Raw genomic sequence first — 21457 nt, 5'->3', positions numbered from 1 at the left:
TGACTTCCACATAATTGGTGCGCTTAGCAATACTTAATCTAAAGTTTCCAAAATTTTCATATGGCTTAAAATAAAATGTTTTTTAAAGTCTTCCCCTCCCATTGATTGGCGTCTATTTCAAGAACTGCAATTTTAGAGCTCACTGCTGTAGTCTAGTAATGAAGAAGGACTGCTGCATTTAGATGATGCCATGCAGTGCAGTGTGCTCACAGCTGGTTCTCCACTATCAGATCCTGGAAGCTTGTAGGACCTCAAATATTACATTACTTACTACTCCAACTAAGTAAAGACGTGAAGCTCATGACACTTGAAGTCCCCCTTTTGTCAGTTAGTGACACAGTGTCGTTGAAAATGGTCCAGCTCCTTAAAGGGGTACTCTCATCTCAGACACTGATGGCATATCACTAGGTAGGTGCAGTTCCTACCCTCTGGGACCTTCTACTATCTGCAGAACGGGGCCCCCAAAGTAAAGGAGAGTAGACTGCCAAGAGAGGCCACCTTCCAATACTGTTATGGAAGCTCCGAAAAAAGCAGAGTGCCAGCTCAGTTATTTCCTTCAGTCCTATGGAGAAGTGGCCATGCTTGCACAATGTACTCTCCATCACTTCAGGGGCCCCGTTATCGAGATAAGAGCAGGGACCCACACCTATCTTACATACAGTAGATGGTATATCCTAGCGATATGAGGGCATTACTATTACTGGAGTACACTATAGTGGGCATTATTATTGGTGGAGGTTCTATAGGGACAATATTACTACTTGAGGGACTATAGGTACTATTACTACTGAGGGCAATATAAGGGACATTATTACAGGGACACTCTAGGGGTCATTATTACTAAAGCGGGCACTAGTTAATCTGCAGTATATTTTTGGGCGATTGGGGAGCACAGCATGCATGGCATTGAGGTGGCACCAGGATGACACAGTTGTAGCACCAGGATAGGGAGTTTGTGTTGAGATGGTGGGGAGGATGACGGGAATAGTGAGGAATATAAGATATCTATGTGATAGGACATGGTTGGAAGAAGTAATCATGGCGGTCTGGTTCAAATGGAGAAGATGAAAGAGAACATCTACATCTGGATGCCTTGCTTCCTCAGACCCTCCTCCACATCTTAATGACAGACAACTGGAGGAGGAGGAGGACAGAATGTGGTGGCTGGTGCTGGCCATCACAGGAGGGCATCTTATGGGGTGTATTTGGTGCTGCACTATGGTATTTGGCATGTGGTACTTCTCCCCCTGCCTAATTGTTTTGGCCATGCCTACTATTTGTTTCCACCGACTTCTGTTAGTTTGGACCCACCTACAACATGGGGCAAATTTTAATTTTTTCCAGAGCTACTCTAAGTTCCCACAACTGCCTATTTCCATCGACTTAATACAGATACACTGTTATTTTATGCCTTTATAGACTTCCAGAGCTCTTTTAAGCAGGAAATTCACTGATAAACCAGGCACAATGCCTTGTAGGGCGAGCTCTGCAAACAGAACAGAAAGCACAGCGCCGTTCTAAGTGTAGAGGCCGTGCCGGGTTACTGCAGCTAAGATCCCATTAAACTAAATGTTAGCAAAGCTGCAGTAACCTGGCATGGCCACTACACTTTGAATGGAGCTGTGCTTCCTATTCCATGCACAGTGCTAGTTCCAGTGTCAGAGGCTACAGGGAACAGCTGATCGGTGGGGCCGCGGATGTCGAACCCTCACTGGTCAGATATTAATGCTGAGGATAGGTTATCAATATCAGGAGAGTGGAAAATCCCTTTAACTCCAAATTAGGTCATTTATCAGGATCCACCTGTTCCATTTGTTACTTTGATTTCTTTCTTCTTAACTCGCTTCAGCTCTGCTACATCCTCTTTCGCCAAAACTGTATATAATATTCCACAAGCAAACTGACTAGTGATTTGTATACTTATTTACATAGTGACTTTACAAAGTTAGTTACATATGTTACATTTGAGCACAGCCTGTGTATTTTTTTTTTTCTTACCTTGCAGGGGTTATTAATGTAAAAAATGAAAACTATATGATACAACAGTCTTTTTCTACCAAAGTTAGAACCAGCCTTGTACTTCACATGGATCCAGAGCTTCCTATTCATTGCTCCAATTTCTCTGTTAGATTTATTTCATGCTGGCAGCTCAGGGGACGTGTCCTTTCTCAGGAGAAAGTCCATTCTGCTTCAGCTCTCCCCCTATCAATACTCAGGAGGTGTGTCTTTTCTTCTGTAGATCTCCCCCTATCACAGCTCAGGAGGTGTGTCTTTTCTTCTGTAGATCTCCCCCTATCACAGCTCAGGAGGTGTGTCTTTTCTTCTGTAGATCTCTCCCTATCACGACTCAGGAGGTGTGTCTTTTCTTCTGTAGATCTCCCCCTATCACAGCTCAGGAGGTGTGTCTTTTCTTCTGTAGATCTCCCCCTATCACAGCTCAGGAGGTGTGTCTTTTCTTCTGTAGATCTCCCCCTATCACGACTCAGGAGGTGTGTCTTTTCTTCTGTAGATCTCCCCCTATCACAGCTCAGGAGGTGTGTCTTTTCTTCTGTAGATCTCCCCCTATCACAGCTCAGGAGGTGTGTCTTTTCTTCTGTAGATCTCTCCCTATCACAGCTCAGGAGGTGTGTCTTTTCTTCTGTAGATCTCTCCCTATCACAGCTCAGGAGGCGTGTTCATTCTGCTGCATCTCTCTTCCTATCAGCTCAGTGAGTGTGTTATTTCTGTTGCAGCTCTCTCCCTATCAGAGGTCAGGAGGTGTTTCATTTCTGTTGCAGCTCTCTCCCTATCAGAGCTGGGGGGGGGGGGTCATTTCTACTGCAGCTCTCTCCCTATCAGAGCTCAGGGGGTGTTTCATTTCTGTTGCAGCTCTCTCCCTATCAGAGCTCGGGGGGGGGGGTCATTTCTGTTGCAGCTTTCTCCCTATCAGAGCTGGGTGGGGTGTCATTTCTGTTGCAGCTCTCACCCTATCAGAGCTGGGTGGGGGGTCATTTCTGTTGCAGCTCTCTCCCATCAGAGCGCAGGAGGTGTTTCATTTCTGTTGCAGCTCTCACCCTATCAGAGCTCAGGGGGGGTGTCATTTCTGTTGCAGCTCTTTTCCTATCAGAGCTCAGGGGGGGGGGTCATTTCTGTTGCAGCTCTCTTCCTATCAGAGCTCAGGGGGTGTTTCATTTCTGTTGCAGCTCTCTCCCTATCAGAGCTCGGGGGGGGGTGTCATTTCTGTTGCAGCTCTCTCCCTATCAGAGCTCAGGGGGGGGGTGTCATTTCTGTTGCAGCTCTCACCCTATCAGAGCTCAGGGGGGGGTGTCATTTCTGTTGCAGCTCTCACCCTATCAGAGCTCAGGGGGGTGTCATTTCTGTTGCAGCTCTCACCCTATCAGAGCTCAGGGGGGGGTGTCATTTCTGTTGCAGCTCTCTCCCTATCAGAGCTCAGGGGGGGGTGTCATTTCTGTTGCAGCTCTCACCCTATCAGAGCTCGGGGGGGGGGGGTGTCATTTCTGTTGCAGCTCTAACCCTATCAGAGCTCAGGGGGGGGGGTGTCATTTCTGTTGCAGCTCTCACCCTATCAGAGCTCAGGGGGGGGGTGTCATTTCTGTTGCAGCTCTCACCCTATCAGAGCTCAGGGGGGGGGGGTCATTTCTGTTGCAGCTCTCACCCTATCAGAGCTCAGGGGGGAGTCATTTCTGTTGCAGCTCTCTCCCTATCAGAGCTCAGGGGGGGTGTCATTTCTGTTGCAGCTCTCTCCCTATCAGAGCTCAGGGGGGGGGGGGGTCATTTCTGTTGCAGCTCTCACCCTATCAGAGCTCAGGGGGGGGTGTCATTTCTGTTGCAGCTCTCACCCTATCAGAGCTCAGGGGGGGGGGTGTCATTTCTGTTGCAGCTCTCTCCCTATCAGAGTGCAGGAGGTGTTTCATTTCTGTTACAGCTCTCTCCCGCAAAATGGACTAGAAAATGGACTAGAATATTTTTTTTTGTGGGGATGTTGAATGGACATACAGATGCGAACAGCCCCCTTGAAATGAATGGGTCCGCATCCCATCCGCATAAAAAATGCGGATTGGATACGGACTGAAAATACAGACTTGTGAATGCCCCCTCATTGTCACAGCTTCTAACAGTAGATAGGGTTAGTGACAGTTGAAGGATAGAACTGAGCATGTGCGTCTACCTCAGTGAGGTGAACAGAGAAGTAAGGAAAAGAACAAACAGCAGGTGGCGCTATACAGATACATTTTATTGAATAACTCAGTGGCTATGCTAAATGTTTAATTACATGCAATTACAAAAGTGATCAGATCCAGGTGCTTTTTTGAAAAATGTTTTTTTTTTTGTGGGACAATCCCTTTAAGTTCCCCTTAAAGAAGAAAGTCCATTAGAAGTTAAAAAAACAATAAGTTGAATAACTTAATGAAAAGATAAGTAATTTACTGCAAGAATGTTATTTTCCGTGCCTGATGAAATTGCCGCAGTATACCTGACACAGAGCACTTTAAATTTGCCGAGTTTCAATTTAAATTGTTTATTTATTTTGCACGTAAGATGTAACCATTACCATCTAATTGCTGCGCCCCGTGAAAGGCAAGCATATAAAACATATTGGAGATCGCAAAACTTCAGCACCTGGCGCCGGAATTTGCTGAATCGTTTATTGAGATAAAATTTATTTATTTAAATGTACCGTAAATTGTTCTACAGGGAGGAGAATATAATAAAGGTACGGTATTCGGCTGCAAATAATATTTCTTGTATCATCTGAAATTTTAACTGATGTAAAGCTAATTTTTGCAACTAAATACAAATGGGGACACATTAAGAAATTTCTAATAAAGTAGAAAAAGCATATAGGAATTCATTTTAAAAAGAAAACTAGGGGGGTGACACAGCCACTTTAAGAGGTTTCATTAGATTATATGGTTTATCATTTAGGAGCACTGCTGAGCAGATGAAAAGTTCTTAAGCCCGTCGGTCAGCTGCTAAGTTTTAAACCACTTTTTAGTCACTTTGTCTTCCAGCCTTACTTCTTAATGAACAAGTACATTTTAAAGAGGACCCACGCTCTCCCCTGACATGTCTGTTTTAGCAACTACTGTTTTTCCTAGATTGGACACTTCTCATTAACATTTGGCAATGTTAACAAGTGTATTTATTCTTTTCCAGCAGGAATAATAGAGAAACTCTGGCCATAAGAATGCTCCAGTATTGTGATATTACGTGAAATGAATATTATTTACAAAAACATTACAGGAGAGTTGATAGAACGTCTGTAACAAGTGCATTTATTCTTTTCCAGCATGAATAATAGAGGAACGTCACCCATAAGAATGCTCCAGTATTGCGATTTCGCGTGAAATGAGTATTTTTTTACCAAAACATTACAGAAGAGTTGATAGAACATCTTTTTTTTTTTTTTTAAACATTAGCTGCCAGATTTATCATTACTCTGACAGCTCACTCCACTTTCACATATGGCTAAAGTCAGTTTTAGCCAAGTCAGATTTATGATCGGCCCTTTAAGACTCTAATAAATGTGGTTTGACGGTAGCAGTTTATCCGTCAGTAAGCAGCTTTACAAAAGTCGCGCGTTTTTACGAAAAAGTCGCACGTTTTTATGAAAAAGTCGCATGTTCTATTAAAAAGTCTCATAAGATAAGCATGGTCCTCACTGGAGTGAAATTGCGCATTTTTGTTGCGACTTTTTTGCGCCTTTTTAAATAGTCCCAATAGTAAATCTGTCTAGAGATTCATTTACATAAGAAAACACGCCCACTTTCAGAAAACTGGCGAGCATAGTGCAGAGCAGAAAAAAGTCGCAAATTTGTGCGCAGTTTTAGCGTTTGCGCATTTTTTTGCGACTTTTTCACTCCATTATTCTGACTTGAGCTAATGATAAATCTGGCCCTAGGTTTTTATTGAGGTATTTTCAAGTACAGCATAAGGTAGTACACTTGTGTATACATTATATAGAATTGCATACAGTATACAACAAAACAAAAACAAAGGTCAAAAATCGGATGGAATGGTACATTGCGGTATAGCTACATTTCAGTTTGAAGCCTGGGTTATAGTTCAGAGAGTGATCAGTATAAAGTGAGGTAGACATCCCAAACACACTATCTAGACCTATCCTGGTGTAAATAACAAAACAAGGGAATCGCCCTGCGTAGGTGAAGAATGGTAAGAACTAGTTAACCAAATGTCCCATTGTTTGTAAAATGACTCTTTTCGGTAAAAAGCGAAACACCTCTGATAACTTCAAATATAGAAGGTAATGACTTGTCTTTCCAATGACATGCAATCAAGAGTCTAGTACTAATACAGAGGTACGTGTCAGATACGGGAATGTGTCTAGATCTATGGATAAAAGTGCAACGGTGGGGGTAAGGAAATCGGGGGTTCCACATAGCTCTGAAAAAATGTGGGAAGCCTGTTTCCATAACCTGTGAATTTACTCCCACTCCCTCACACGCGCTGATGTATGACATCACCAGGTCATGATGCTGGGAGAGCGCGGTGACGTCATCAGTGTTGACGTCACCGCGCCCACCCAGCATATTGATGTGGTGACATCACCACATCAGTGCGTGCGAGAATTGGCACGTTTTCATCAATCAAGATGGCTGCAACACAGCGAGCAAATGGATGAGATTTGTATTTTTTTTTTGTTTTAAACCCTGATTAACCCCCTGATAGGCGGAATGGGACTCTCAGATGCCGCGATTAGCGTTGCACGAGGCATCTGAGGGGTTAAATGACGGGGGCTGCAAAATCGCCGTTCCCTGTTATGGCACCTGCTCCATACAATGGGATATGATTCATTACAAAGTAAGGGTCCATTCACACTTTTTGCGGAACAGGCGTGGACCCATTAATTTCAATCGGGCCGCAAAAGATGCGGACAGCACACCGCAAAAAAATAGAGCATGTCCTATTAAGTTCTCAGCTTTTAACATCGGCTTGAGGAATTAGCTAGTATTGTCAGTTGTCATTTTGGTGCATTTTTTGCAGTGATTTTTGTATATATATTTTTTCATCTGCACAATGTATCATTTTGTGTAAGATGTCCTTGTGGTGCATGCGGTCCACACCGGCATCCTCCATTGTACGCATTTTTTGCTGGGGATTGCCGTTATCTGCGGACCGCATGCGGAGGTATTGCTCCCCCGGTTATAGACGCGCCACGGTGTCTGGGTTTGGAGCATTTCCCCCCGTTTAGGCCACTTTTTTCAGTGAGTTTTTGGATGTCCTATTCTTGTCCGCAGCCACGGACAAGAATAGACATTTCTATCGTAGTGCTGGCGACGTAGGGTCCGCAAAATGTGGAACGCACATGGTCGGTGTCTTTGTTTTGCGGACCACAAAACAGTTGCAGATGTGTGAATGGACCCTAACTCATAACGAATTGAATTTCTTGTCGAAGTTTGGCGACGCAGCTGAATCAAATTTTTTAAAAACTTCGCTCATCTCTACCCTTAATGCAAAATCACGCACATATACGGCAGCATACCCTATAGCCATTATACAACGAAAACACGTAAAGGGAATCTGTCACCAGGAAGTTCACTATTAAAGGGGTTATAAGAGATGCTGCACGATCCCCTGATCTTCCGGGATCACATGCCGTGCATTCGGCAAGTGATCCCAGCCCTGGGTGACAACCATGAATCTCTCTCTAAAAAGCTAACACGTGATTCAGACTCTTGCTGTCAGTTCTAATCCCAGACTGGGATCACATATATACACTGCTCGTTTCCATGGTTACAACAACCATTCAATCCAATATCGGTGGCCATGCTTGCACACTATACGAACAAATGCCGGCCTATGTGCACTCCTATGGTCCCAACCAGGCTCGGACTGGCCCACAGCGGTACAGGTGAATCCCCCGGTTGGCCCCTGAGCAAGGTGGGCCCCTAGTCTCGCACCCCCTGCACAAGTGGCACATAACACAGTAGACTTACTGCACTACCTACATATACAGTTGCAAGAAAAAGTATGTGAACCCTTTGGAATGATATAGATTTCTGCACAAATTGGTCATAAAATGTGATCTGATCTTCATCTAAGTCACAGTCTGCTTAAACTAATAACACACAAAGAATTAAATGTTACCATGTTTTTATTGAACACACCATGTAAACATTCACAGTGCAGGTGAAAAAAGTATGTGAACCCCTAGACTAATGACATCTCCAAGAGCTAATTGGAGTGAGGTGTCAGCCAACTTAAGTCCAATCAATGAGATGAGATTGGAGGTGTTGGTTACAGCTGCCCTGCCCTATAAAAAACACACACCAGTTCTGGGTTTGCTTTTAACTAGAAGCATTGCCTGATATGAATGATGCCTCGCACAAAAGAGCTCTCAGAAGACCTACGATTAAGAATTGTTAACTTGCATAAAGCTGGAAAGGGTTATAAAAGTATATTCAAAAGCCTTGCTGTTCATCAGTCCACAGTAAGACAAATTGTCTATAATTGGAGAAAGTTCAGCACTGCTGCTACTCTCCCTAGGAGTGGCCGTCCTGTAAAGATGACTGCAAGAGCACAGCGCAGACTGCTCAATGAGCTGAAGAAGAATCCTAGAGTGTCAGCTAAAGACTTGCAAAAGTCTCTGGCATATGCTAACATCCCTGTTAGCAAATCTACGATACGTAAAACACTAAACAAGAATGGATTTCATGGGAGGATACCACAGAGGAAGCCACTGCTGTCCAAAAAAAACATTGCTGCACGTTTACAATTTGCACAAGAGCACCTGGATGCTCCACAGCAGTACTGGCAAAATATTCTGTGGACAGATGAAACCAAAGTTGAGTTGTTTGGAAGAAACACACAACACTATGTGTGGAGAAAAAGAGGCACAGCACACTAACATAAAAACCTCATCCCAACTGGGAAGTATGGTGGTGGAGGCATCATAGTTTGGGGCTGCTTTGCTGCGTCAAGGCCTGGACGGATTGCTATCATCAAAGGAAAAATGAATTTCCAAGTTTATCAAGACATTTTGCAGGAGAACTTAAGGCCATCTGTCCACCAGCTGAAGCTCAACAGAAGATGGATGTTGCAACGGACAACGACCCAAAGTATAGAAGTAAATCAACAACATAATGGCTTAAACAGAAGAAAATACACCTTCTGGAGTGGCCTAGTCAGAGTCTTGACCTCAACCCGATTGAGATGCTGTGGCATGACCTCAAGAAAGCGATTCACACTAGACATCCCAAGAATATTGCTGAACTGAAACAGTTCTGTAAAGAGGAATGGTCAAGAATTACTCCTGACCGTTGTGCACGTCTGATCTGCAAATACAGGAAATGTTTGGTTGAAGTTATTGCTGCCAAAGGAGGTTCAACCAGTTATTAAATCCAAGGGTTCACATACTTTTTCCACCTGCACTGTGAATGTTTACATGGTGTGTTCAATAAAAACATGGTAACATTTAATTATTTGTGTGTTATTAGTTTAAGCAAACTGTGATTGTCTATTGTTGTGACTTAGATGAAGATCAGATCACATTTTATGACCAATTTGTGCAGAAATCCATATCATTCCAAAGGGTTCACATACTTTTTCTTGCAACTGTATGTAATGTACAGCACTATAGCCGGCCTATGTTCATATAAAAACGTGATAGATTATTAAAGAAACTCCCCAGTTTATTATTATTATAGACACGATCCGGGCGGAGAAGACTTCTAGGTATAGAGGAAAGCCACCGGTGTCCTCTTCTCCCCAGGACCTACCTTCTCAAAGTAGCTGCAGGGACCCCCATATTCAATCATCTGGTAGCATCTTGCTGCTGTGTGAGCAGGTAATATTTCAATGTATCCATATGGTGGGCCCCCAAAATAAATTTTACTGGTGGGCCCTAGGAACCCCAGTCCGATACTGGTCCCAACTACCAGAGAGGCCAGTTCTTTTGCCTATAGTGTGCAAGCACGACCACCACTGATGGATTGCAGGGTGGTCGTAACCAGGGAAACAATCAGTGTGTAATGTGATGAAAAAATGAATCCAGCCAGCAAAGGAAGCAATATGAATAATAACAATACATAAAAAAAGTGCCTTGCATTAACTTTCCCTACATGATAAATGCCACTTGCTGAAGTGAGACAGCTCCTTAACTATTTATTTGCATATAGATTAAAAGTACGGATCACTAAGTTAAAAGTATGAGCCCCAAAAGGCTTTTGTGCTTGCTGTAACGTCAATTTCCTCATGACTGACTCCCTTTAAATTGAAAACCTTTAACCCCTTCCTGATGCAGGGATTTTCCATTTTTGTATTTCCATTTTCTGCTCCCTGCCTTCATGGAGCCATATTTTTTTTATTTTCGCATTCATTTATTTTGCCATTTTCACTTTTTATTCAATTTTTTGGGGAAGTAAAGTGATGAAAAATGGCGAATCAGCCATTTTTTTGTTCTGTTACACCATTCACCGTATGGGATAATTTTTTATATTTTCATAGTACACTGCCATGCCCATGATCTTATTTTTTAAAATTATTTATATATTTTGCTTTTGGGGAAAGGGGTGATTTTAATTTTAATATTTTCTTTTTCCTTTTTTATATTTTGAGAACTTTTTTGCTGTTTTTTTTAAAATGTTTTTTATGTCCCTAAGTGGACTCCAACTTGCAACTTGCTCCATTATTCTATATAGAAATAGGTATATTACAGTTCATTGCTGCCACCTGCTGGCCTGAACTGTAATATACAGGTAATGAGCCTTCCCCAATCTCCGGCGGGGGAAGGTGTTCTTGCCCTGGAAGCACGCGCTTACGGGTTTTAGCCCTCTCAGGCACCATGGTCACATTTGACCCTGGCATCTGAGGGGTTAAATGTCCGCGGTTGGCATTACCGCCGATCGCGGACATTAACCGATGGTGTCTGCTGTATTATAAACAGCAGGCACCTGGCAGCTATGGCTCTCGCTCCGCTCTGGAGCTGGGCTATTTTTAAATTCCAGGTACCTGTACATGTACCGCGAATGTTGAGAAGGGGTTAATCAGCAGCAGTTCTACTCAAATGCATATCCCAACCCCTTTTTACCCCCTCCAAAGCAAACCCTAGTTATACTCCCCCATACCAGGACCACAAGCTACCTGTACTGTAGTGCCATGAATTACCTACAATCGTGCGCCATTAAAGGGATATTCTGGTAATTTGAAGTTATCCCCTAGGATCCAAAGGATCCTACTGCTGGGACCCCCACTGATCATGAAAATGAGGACCCCATACCCTGCAGGGACCCCCGAAATGGAAGTGGTGGTTGACATGACATGCACACTGCTGCTCCATTCATCTGTATGGGACTATGTTCTCATGGAGATTAATGGAATGGCAGTGTGAATGCTTAACCCCATCCTCATTATCATCATTATTGGGGGTCTCAGGGGTAATCCCCCCACTGTTCGAATAGCTATCCCTTATCCTCTGAATAAAAGATTGCTTAAAATGATCAGAATACCCCTTTAACATAATATAGGAACTGATGAGGAGTGCCCATACAGATGTACCAGCCACTGAGGGGGTGTTGTAGTGGGGGTCTGCAGGGCATGTGCCATGTGTCCTGGGTGCTAGTGGGCTGGTCATTTCCATGGTCAGGGTACATAGATAGTGGGCAGAGGAAAAAACCTGCCTTGTGCTAGATGTGTATAGGTCGGGGTTGTCCAGGATAAGAAAAACATGACATTTTTTTCCGAAACACAGTACCACCCCATCTATTGGTCGCGTCTGGTATTGCAGCTCCATTGGAGTCAATGGGGCAGAGCAGCAATACCAAACACAGCCTGTGGACAGGAGTGGTAATGTTTTGGAACAAAGCAGCCATGTTTTTCTAATCTTGGACTACCCCTTTAAGCCATCCATACTAAATCTGCCCTCCTGATTATGTGACATCCACGGCACCACAATAAATTGTACAGTACAGTGTAGTGCTGAAACTTCTCACCTCAGCCTCTCGTCTTCAGCTGTCACTTGTGTGACCTCTCAGGCTGTGTTTGGTTCACGGTGAAGAACATTTCACACCAGGGTTTCAGGTCACAGTTAATGTGCAAGATTACAATAGCAGCTCCTATGCGCATTTAAGGCACGTGAAGAGCGGGTACATCTCTGGTAGAGAAAGACTTCTTTCATACTTAAGATTAGAAAGTTTTCAACTACTTAGGTCATGTTCTCTGTAGATTGACAGATCCCCATGACCACTAAAGAGATTAGGTGCATCAGCGTGGAGCTGTAGGCACTACGTGTGCTGTCTTACGTGCCCCTGTGATGTGGCATCTCATGGAACTTGATAAAATTTTATTTCTTCGCTGATTTATTTGAATAAAATCAAAGGCACGCAGAGGGTTAAACAACATATCATGGATCTGTAGAGCAGTCCTGTAAATGTGAGTGGGCCTGAAGCTCTCACACATGGCATCTGATGAATTATTTAGTATGCTCCTCATGGCCAAAGTCTTCACCCAAAGTTTAACTTCAAATACAGTGGGATACCTGAAGGGGTTGTGCACATATTTTTGGATAGCGCCCTAAAACCCGTATTTTATTTTATTTTTTGCCTATCCAGTACACAAATAATGCTTGCAGTGATGTCACAGTACAGGGATAATTCACAGTGAGACGTGTGTACAGTATTGTGGTACTATTTATGTGTACAATATACAGTAGCTGTATTATTATTTATGTGTACAATATTGTGCTACTATTTACAGTGTAGCAGTACTGTTTATACATACAATATAGCAGTATTATTTATGTGTATTGTTAGGGGCACTATTTATATATGTGGTGTAGCAGTATTAATTATATGTGCTGTATAGTGGCACTATAAATGTCTAGGATATCATGTACAGTATAGCAATGCAATTTATGTGTACAGTACAGCGGTATTATTTATGTGTACAATATAGCCATATTATTTACTTGTACAGTATTGTGCTTCTATTTATATGTACAGTGTAGCAGTACTGTTTATACATACTATATAGCGGTACTATATATGTGTATTGTTAATGGCACTATTTATGTATATGATATATCAGATTTAATTATGTGTGCTGTATATTGGCACTATAAATATCTAGGCTATCGTGTACAGTATTGCAATACAATTTATGTGTAAGTATAGCATTATTATTTATGTGTACAATATAGCTATATTATCTATGTGTACAGTATTGTGCTACTATTTATATGTACAGTGTAGCAGTACTGTTTATTCATACTATATAGCGGTATTATTTATGTGTATTGTTTGTTTTAAAATTGTTTTTATTGGTTTTACAGCAGTAGGATGTACAATCTTTGTTTGCCTACATAGGCATGAGAACACGAATGCATCTGAAGTTGTACAGTCGTATGAGAAAGTGCATATCACATAATAACAAATAAAAGGGGGGGGTACAATAACGTAGGGAGGTCTGAGGGGATGAAAAGGGTGGGGGGGGGTAAGAAAGAACTCTTCAGAGTTACCAAAAGGTAGGACTAATACCAAGTCGTTGCTGCTATGCTATCTTCGATGGTCACGATATCTCTAAAGCTGTACAAATCAGGTCGAAAAACCTCTGTAATCTTTCCATGGTTTCCATATCGCTTCAAATCTGTGTGGTGTTCGGGCTTCCCAGTGAGCTATCTGCTCCAGGCGGTACAATTGATCACATCTAGCGATCCATTGTTTTAATGGGGGAATCTCCGTTTTTTTCCAATAAACTGCAATGAGTATTCTGGAAGCTGCCAGTAAAATCTGGCTCAACTTTTGCGTATCTTTAGGGTACCTGAGATCTCCGAACACCCCAAAGAGACATACCTTCGGAGAGACCGGAAAAGGTATCTTACATATCTCCGACAGGACTCTACATATTTTTTCCCAGTAAGGAGAGATCCTATTACAATTCCACCATATATGGCTATGATTACCTATATCCTGTTCACATCTCCAACAGTTTGGACTACATTCGGGGAACATTCGGTTAATTCTTTGTGGCGTATAGTACCATTGAGTGAGTACCTTATAACTATTCTCTTGTAGTTTGACACACCTGGACACTCCATGAGGGGCTGCCAATACACTCTTTATTTCCTATTTATGTGTATTGTTAATGGCACTATTTATGTATATAGTATATCAGTATTAATTATGTGTGCTGTATATTGGAACATGTATATATTACAATTTATGTACAACTATTTTTTTGTTGTAGTATCGCCCCACTGGCTACTGACTAGTTCATTTTAATTAAAATAGTAACAATAGTCTTCCTTCTGGAAATGGGAACGATACTGAATCTTTACTCATGGTTAAGAAAACCCCCTAGCTGTAGCTCTGGGTCCATATAAGTGAGAAACAGAACTGATACTAGTAAATCAAAGGCAAAATGATTGAAAGCGCTAAAAACAGCACAAGAAAGAAGATGAGAAAGAACCTAGATGATTCAGTAGGGCGCACACTACTATTCAGAGAGGTGCACTGTACACAGCTCTGTGTCTCAAAAGCAGAAGCACGTTGTAGCTAGCTGCTGGGCTCATCACATACAAAATGTTGGCTCAAAGACTGCTATATCATGGTTACTATGAACAAGGTGGTAAATTCCCATTTTTAAATGTGCAAGAAAAACCAATGATAAATCTCAGGTTGGTTAGAAAAGACGGCAATTACAGCAAGTGATCCAGCATCATCTATTATGCTTGTCTGACCTTAACTTTTGCAAGATTTATTTGTTTGTGAGAGAAAAACAGAGAAATAAAACCGCATTCAGCGCTTTGTGCCTAATATTACGGTATGTGGATGGGTCCAGTGCATCAGTGGCTTTGAACCTTGAAAACAAATGTTAAAATATACTTTGTCTTATCAAACGTTTGTTTCAAGGATGATGGAACAGGTTTGTAATAAACCAGATTTGTTAAGAATTTTACAAAAATGTGTCCTCCAAACAAAGTGGAAGCTTTTCAGGTTTGCCTTGAACTAATCCGGTAAAATAGCAGGAAGCGCCATTTAACTGCACGTTGTCAGGAAAGACCATGAGGGAGGAAGAAGAAGAATGCTCACATGACTCTTGGGAGGAAGTGGAGGGGAGGACTTACCCTGAATAGGGTATCAGCCAATGAGTGGGGCAGTAGGCAAGGAGGTGCCCTTGCAGAACGAGCAGAACGTCTTTATGTGTTGGGCTGTGATTGAGGGTGGATGGGTCTTACAGTGTCTGACAAAATACGATCTTATACAGTATACAGAGTTATACAAGCAAGGCTCTATTCTAGTGTATAGGAACAATATAAAGACAGAATAGAAAGAAGTAATTGTGTAGAATAGGGAGTACTTTGATCAGAACTTTAAGGAGGTGATGGGCTAGTGCACAGTGCTGCATACAGGGAATGGCATATAACTGCTGCAGACCTGCAAAAAAAAGCCAACTGGTTATAAACAGCTGTTCTCATTTGATCAGCTATGTTTTTTTCAAAACCTTAAGTTTCTACATATGCTTATTGCTAGCACAGCACCCTTATAGCATTCTGCTGCAAACACTGAGCAATTGCATATTTTTTTTTTTCATCCTCTGTGGTCCTAGGCTCTGATACTACAGTGGGACCCAGAGGCCTAGTAGAAATAAATCTACTTGGAGCTGCCTTTAAAGCCAATCACATACCACTAGAGTCTATTTCTTTGAATCAAAACCTATTATACTTTATTGATAATACACAGTTTGGGCACCAAGAATAATTTCCTCTGGTGGGCCCGAGGAACCCCAGTCTGACATTGGCCACCACTATTAACGCTATGCATCCACCGGTACTACTAGTACCTATAAACAGCCGATCTACTGACTTGTATGTGCAATGCTATGCTGCTACTGTTTGCAGCCATATGCCGCTATTCAACACTGTACTCTGGCTGCTCTCAATTAAGAGGGAGAATTTTTCTAGGCTCGTTCAGAACAAGCCACTTTTTCTCCTGACAATCAACACTTGTGCATGTAGTATGGACAGGCATTCTGACCCTGTCAAGGCATGGTTTTTGGATGCTTGGTCCCAACAAACACTCTTTCTTCTAACAAGTAACACTTATGCATGTCATATGGTCAGGCATTCTGCCCCATGAAGGCATAATTTTTAGATGCTTGGTCCCTCAACAAGCCACTTTTTTTTTTAATCCCATAACACCAAATGTGTTTAAACACCATCTGCCCCCGATAAAAGACGATTTTTGGAAGCTTTGGAATATGAAAAAGCATGTGTGTTTGTAAACATGCTGTATGTTAATTCCGTCAAACGTGCGTTTACCCATAGCTATATATGTCAGTGTCACATAATATAGAAGGGGGGGGTGTATAGAGAATGAAACATTTATAAAGAAATAATGATCCTAAAAATTCTCCTAGGAGACTAGAGTGTGTTATATACCAGGCACTCTCTCTCCACTATGCTATACCTGGTTTCGGCTGGGTTGAGCTAGCAGCTTAAAAATACAACGGGATGCTCCTCCCCATTGACTTCCTGAGAGAGTACAGCACCGAGGCCTACTTCAGAGGCATCTGTCTGTACCACGAACTCCCTATTGAAGTCGGGCATCACCAAAACTGGTGACCCGCACAGGGCCGTCTACAAAGTGAAAAAAGCCTCTTCCGCCCGCTCATCCCAGCGAACCATCACTGATTTTCGTCCCTTCAAAAGCTCTGTCGAGGGCGCAGCTATAGTGGCAAAGTGGGGAACAAATCTCATGTAATAGCCTATCATTTCTAGGAACGACTTTACTTGTATAGTGGTGACAGGTCAGGACCAATTTCTTATCGCCTCTATTTTGTTTACTTGGGGTTTGATCACTCTTCCCCCAATGACATACCCCAGGTATTTTGTCTCCTCTAACCCTATTGCGTATTTTTTTGGGTTAGCTGTTAGTCCAGCTTTTCGAAGGGAGTCTACTAGAGCCTGCACTTTGGGCAGGTGATTTTTCCAGTCGGTACTGTGGATGACAATATCGTCCAGGTAAGCCGAAGCGCACCGACGATGTGGTCGCAGCACAATGCCCATTAGCCTTTGGAAAGTGGTGGGGGGGGGCGCCATGCAGACCAAAGGTAACACCTTCTACTGGTGTTCGTGGGTCCACCCTTCCGGCCACCGTGGTTTGAGACACCAGTGCTGTGGGGTAGTCTTTCAAGTCTCCATTAATGCCCCCCAACTTTCCGTCCAGTATACTCAGCGGACCGCACCAGGGTAGCCCTTACCAGGGTCGCATCTGGTTTTATAATGACAGCGGGGCCCGTGCAGTGACTGTATTCTACTACACGTGCCCCGCTCACTGTATATAATCGTATCTGTAATTGTAGGCATTGTTAATGTATACAAATTCTGGGTAATCAGCGCCTGTATTACGGTACTTACAAGCGCTCGGTAGCAGAGAGGAGGGAGGAGGCAGGCCGGGAGGACGGGCGCTGGCAGCGCGAGTCACTACGTCATGCGCCCACGCCGCCTGCTTCATTCATAAAGTGGGCGGCGCAGGCGCGTGAGCGGGGCCCGTGTAGTAGAATACAGTCACTGCACGGGCCCCGCTGTCATTATAAAACCAGATGCCGGGCCCCAGCCGCTCCTCCCTCTCAGCTGATACACCCGCCGCGCGGCATCGCGGCAAAATGCAGCATTCGTCCCATAAGACACACTGCTATTTCCCCCCCACTTTTGGGGGGGGGGGAAGTGCGTCTTATAGGGCGAAAAATACGGTATGTGGCTGGAGGTATATTAGACGGTCAGTGGATAACAATTTTACTGCAGGCCAGTGGAGTACAGGCCCCAAACATTAGGCATTCACAGGACAGAAAAGAACAAGTGATTATGTGGCTGGGGGTATATTAGACGGTGAGTGGATAACAATTTTACTGCATCCCTGAGGCTGGATCTGGAGGGTGGCTGTCGATGGGTTGGATGCAAGAATGATCTCATATCCGAAATGACCAACACATCTTCAAACCGCCCTCTTTTGGCAGGCGCGGTAGAATTGGAACCCGCACCTGTTTCACTGTGAGTGAAAATACCTCTGCCAGCGCCCGCAACAGCAGAATGCAGCATCTCTCGCAGCAAGGCCTGGAAATGCTGCATTCTGACAGCCCTCTGTGATGCTGGTAACATGTCCGCCATTTTGTGTTTGTACCAGGGGTCTAAGTACATTGCCACCCAGTACTGGTCTTTGCCCTCTTCAAACACTGGAGCATGAAGGCCACCATTTGCACTAAATTGGAAGCCGTAGAGCAGGGCGGCTCCTGCTCATCGGCCAGGAGAATGTCGTCCTCGGTCTGCTCTCCCGAGCCACTGACAACACCAGGGATCCCCGAAAAGTTTAAAGTCTCCCTCAAAGCCTGCTCTTCTTGCACCTCCTCCTCCTCCTTCCCCCAGCCACCATCCTCCCCTGACTCCTCTTTAGACTCCTACTGACTTGTCTCCGATGGAGTAGCCCCCCTGGGAATTCATTCAGCATTGTGACTTCCTCATTAGTCATGAGCCGCATAGGCAATATTCGAATTAGTAATATTTTGCGAATTTTTGGATGAATATTCACCATAAATTCACAAATTTGAGAATTCATGATCTCCAGTCATTGTTTACTTGATTGTGAAAATTAGCAATGTAATATATTCGTGATTAAAATTTGCGATTAGAATATTCGCGCTCAACACTATTCCTCATCTTCCTGCTCCTCGACGGCTTGATCAATGACACGACACAATGCGCGCTCCAGAAAGAAGGCGAAAGGTACGATGTCACTGATGGCACCCTGGCGGCGACTGACCAGTTTGGTGATATCATCAAATAGCCGCAGAAGTCTGCATGCATCGCGCATGAGCAGCCACTGGCGCGGTGAAAAGAAACCAAGTTCCCCAGAACCTGTCCTGCTGCAGAGTTCGTACAGGTAGTCGTTAATGGCATGTTGCTACTGGAGCAGCCTAGCAAGCATATACAAGGTAGAGTTCCAGCGCATCAGGCTGTCACAAATCAGAAGTCTGACGGGCAGGTGGTGTAGCCGCTGAACATCAACAAGGTGAGCCATGGCCGTGTAAGATCTTCTAAAATGGTAAGAGATTTCCCTGGCCTGCAGCAAGGCGTCCTGGACCCCGGGGTATTTAGCAATGAATAGCTGCACGACTAGGTTCAGGACGTGTGTCATGCACGACACATGTGTCATTTTGCCCTGTTTCAGCGCGCTCAGCAGATTGGCACCATTGTCGCAAACCACTTTACCAACAGTCAAATTGAGCTGGGTTAGCCACTGATCGATCTGTGACCGCAGAGCTGAAAGCAGTGCAGGAACGGTGTGGCTCTTGGCTTCCAGGCACAACAGCCGCAGCACAGCATGGCAACGTCTCACCTGGCACATCAAATAGTTTCTGGGGAGCGTGGGGGGTGCAGCGAAAGAGGCGGTAGCAGTGGAAAAGGAGGAGTCAGCCAAAGAGGAGACGAAGGATGGAGTAGGAGGAGGAGAAGAAGAGGCAGGCCTGCATGCAATCCGTGGCGGTAACACCAAATCCACATGGGTGCCACGGGTTACATGCTTGACGGCCGTCCGAAGGTTTACCCAGTGGGCAGTAAAAGTTATGTACCTTCCCTGCCCGTGTTTGGTAGACCACATGTCTGTGGTCAGATGTATCTTGGCACCGACACTGTGTGCCAGAGATATATTCACTTGCCGCTGAACGTGGCCATATAGCTCTGGGATGCCCTTCTGGGAGAAATATTTCCTTCCGGGGACCTTCCATTGCGGTGTGCCAATGGCTACAAATTTTCTAAAGGCCTCCAAATCCACCAGTTTATATGGCAGTAGTTTGTGGGCTAGCAGTTCCGACAAGCCAGCGGTCAGCCGTTGGGCAAGAGGGTTATCCAGCGTCATCAACTTTTTACACTCAAAAATTTGGGCCACAGAAGCCTACATTCTGCCAGATGAACATAACAATGACACGGTGGAAGGTGGAGTGGAGGACAAATGGGAGGAGAGAGGAGAAGGAGAAGAGGCAGGACGTGGAGCGTCTGAAGTGTGGCTTTGTGGGTTCTGATGGCGTTTCTCCCACTGGGCTTGGTGATGGGAGTCCAGGTGCCTTCTTAAGGCGGTCTTCCCTAGGTGAGTGTTGGGCTTACCACGACTTATGCTTTGACAGCACAGGCTGCAGATGGTAACACCATTGTCAGCAGCTGACGTGTTAAAAAAAGCCCACACTGCGGAGCCATGTGTCGGCGTCCTGGGAGAGCAAGATGTGACCGTGCATGGTGGATGACTCGCTCCAGATACATTTGCACTTTGCTTTTTGCCTCCTGTGCCCTGCGAGTTCTGCCTGCTTCTCCTTCTCCTCCCTATCTGCTGCTCCGTCTCTCCCTCACCACCACTGACATTAGAGATCTTGAAGTAGGCAGCAACAGCGGGGACCACCCTCCTTGGGCTGATATGGGTACTGTCGTCAGACTGCTGGGTGGCAGCCATTGCTACCTCCTCTTCCTCATCCGATGCCAAGAATGGCTGCGCATCCGTAAGGTCTGGGAATGGATAGGAAAATAATTCCTCTGATTCGAGTGGAGGGGCTGTGGTGGTGGTGTCTTTGGCGGTGCACACATCAGAGTGTGAGGATGGTGCAGATAGAGAGGATGAGGAGGGAGCAGAAGCAAAAGGCTGAGTGAGCCACTCGACCAACTCTGGTGACGTAATCGCATGCTCCTTCTCTAACTTCCCACTTAGGCACCGGCCTTGTGCACCTGCCAGACCCCTACCACCCCTGCGGAACGGCCTGCCTCTTCCTCTGCCTGTCATTTTCAAAATGACCCTGTACCAAAGTCCCTAGAGAAGAGCTGTATTTGTGGAAGCAGGTATATCACAGGCCTCAATCAGTATTTGGTGGAAACAGGTACAGTCAAAAGTTTAAGACCACTTGAAAAATGGCAAAAAATCATATTTAGCATGGCTGGATCTTAACAAGGTTCCAAGTAGAGCTTCAACATGCAACAAGAAGAAATGGGAGTGAGACAAAACATTTTTTGAGCATTCAATTTTATGAAAACAACGAATAAACTGAAACAGGCTGTTTTTCAGCTGATCAAAAGTTTAGGACCACACCTCCAAAAAAAAACTAAACCCCCCCAAAACAGAAATCCAACTTCCAAACATGACCTCAGTAATGAGTAGCTCCGCCGTTATTGTTTATCAGTTCAAAAATTTGTTTTGGCATGCTTGATGCAAGCGTTTCCATGAGGTGAGTGGGAACATTTCTCCAAGTGGTGAAGATGGCCGCACGAAGGCCATCTACTGTCTGGAACTGTTGTCCATTTTTGTAAACTTCCCTTGCCATCCATCCCCAAAGGTTCTCAATTGGATTTAGATCAGGGGAACACGCAGGATGGGCCAAAAGAGTGATGTTATTCTCCTGGAAGAAGGTCCCTTGTCCTGCGGGCATTGTGTACTGTAGCGTTGTCCTGTTGAAAAACCCAGTCGTT

General features: G+C 44.2%; 1 long non-coding RNA gene across 1 annotated transcript; it reads left to right on the top strand.

Annotated features, from left to right (window-relative positions):
• The first annotated feature begins 4155 nt into the window (after positions 1 to 4155).
• On the top strand, positions 4156 to 21185 carry LOC121003684. Its single transcript, XR_005779581.1, has 3 exons — positions 4156 to 4287; positions 5937 to 5939; positions 21172 to 21185. It is a non-coding gene; the product is annotated as an uncharacterized LOC121003684 (long non-coding RNA).
• Positions 21186 to 21457: the final 272 nt, after the last annotated feature.

Source organism: Bufo bufo, chromosome 6 (assembly GCF_905171765.1).
Source record: "Bufo bufo chromosome 6, aBufBuf1.1, whole genome shotgun sequence".
Taxonomy (NCBI): Eukaryota; Metazoa; Chordata; class Amphibia; order Anura; family Bufonidae; genus Bufo; species Bufo bufo.
This window is presented reverse-complemented; position numbering and strand designations above follow the sequence as displayed.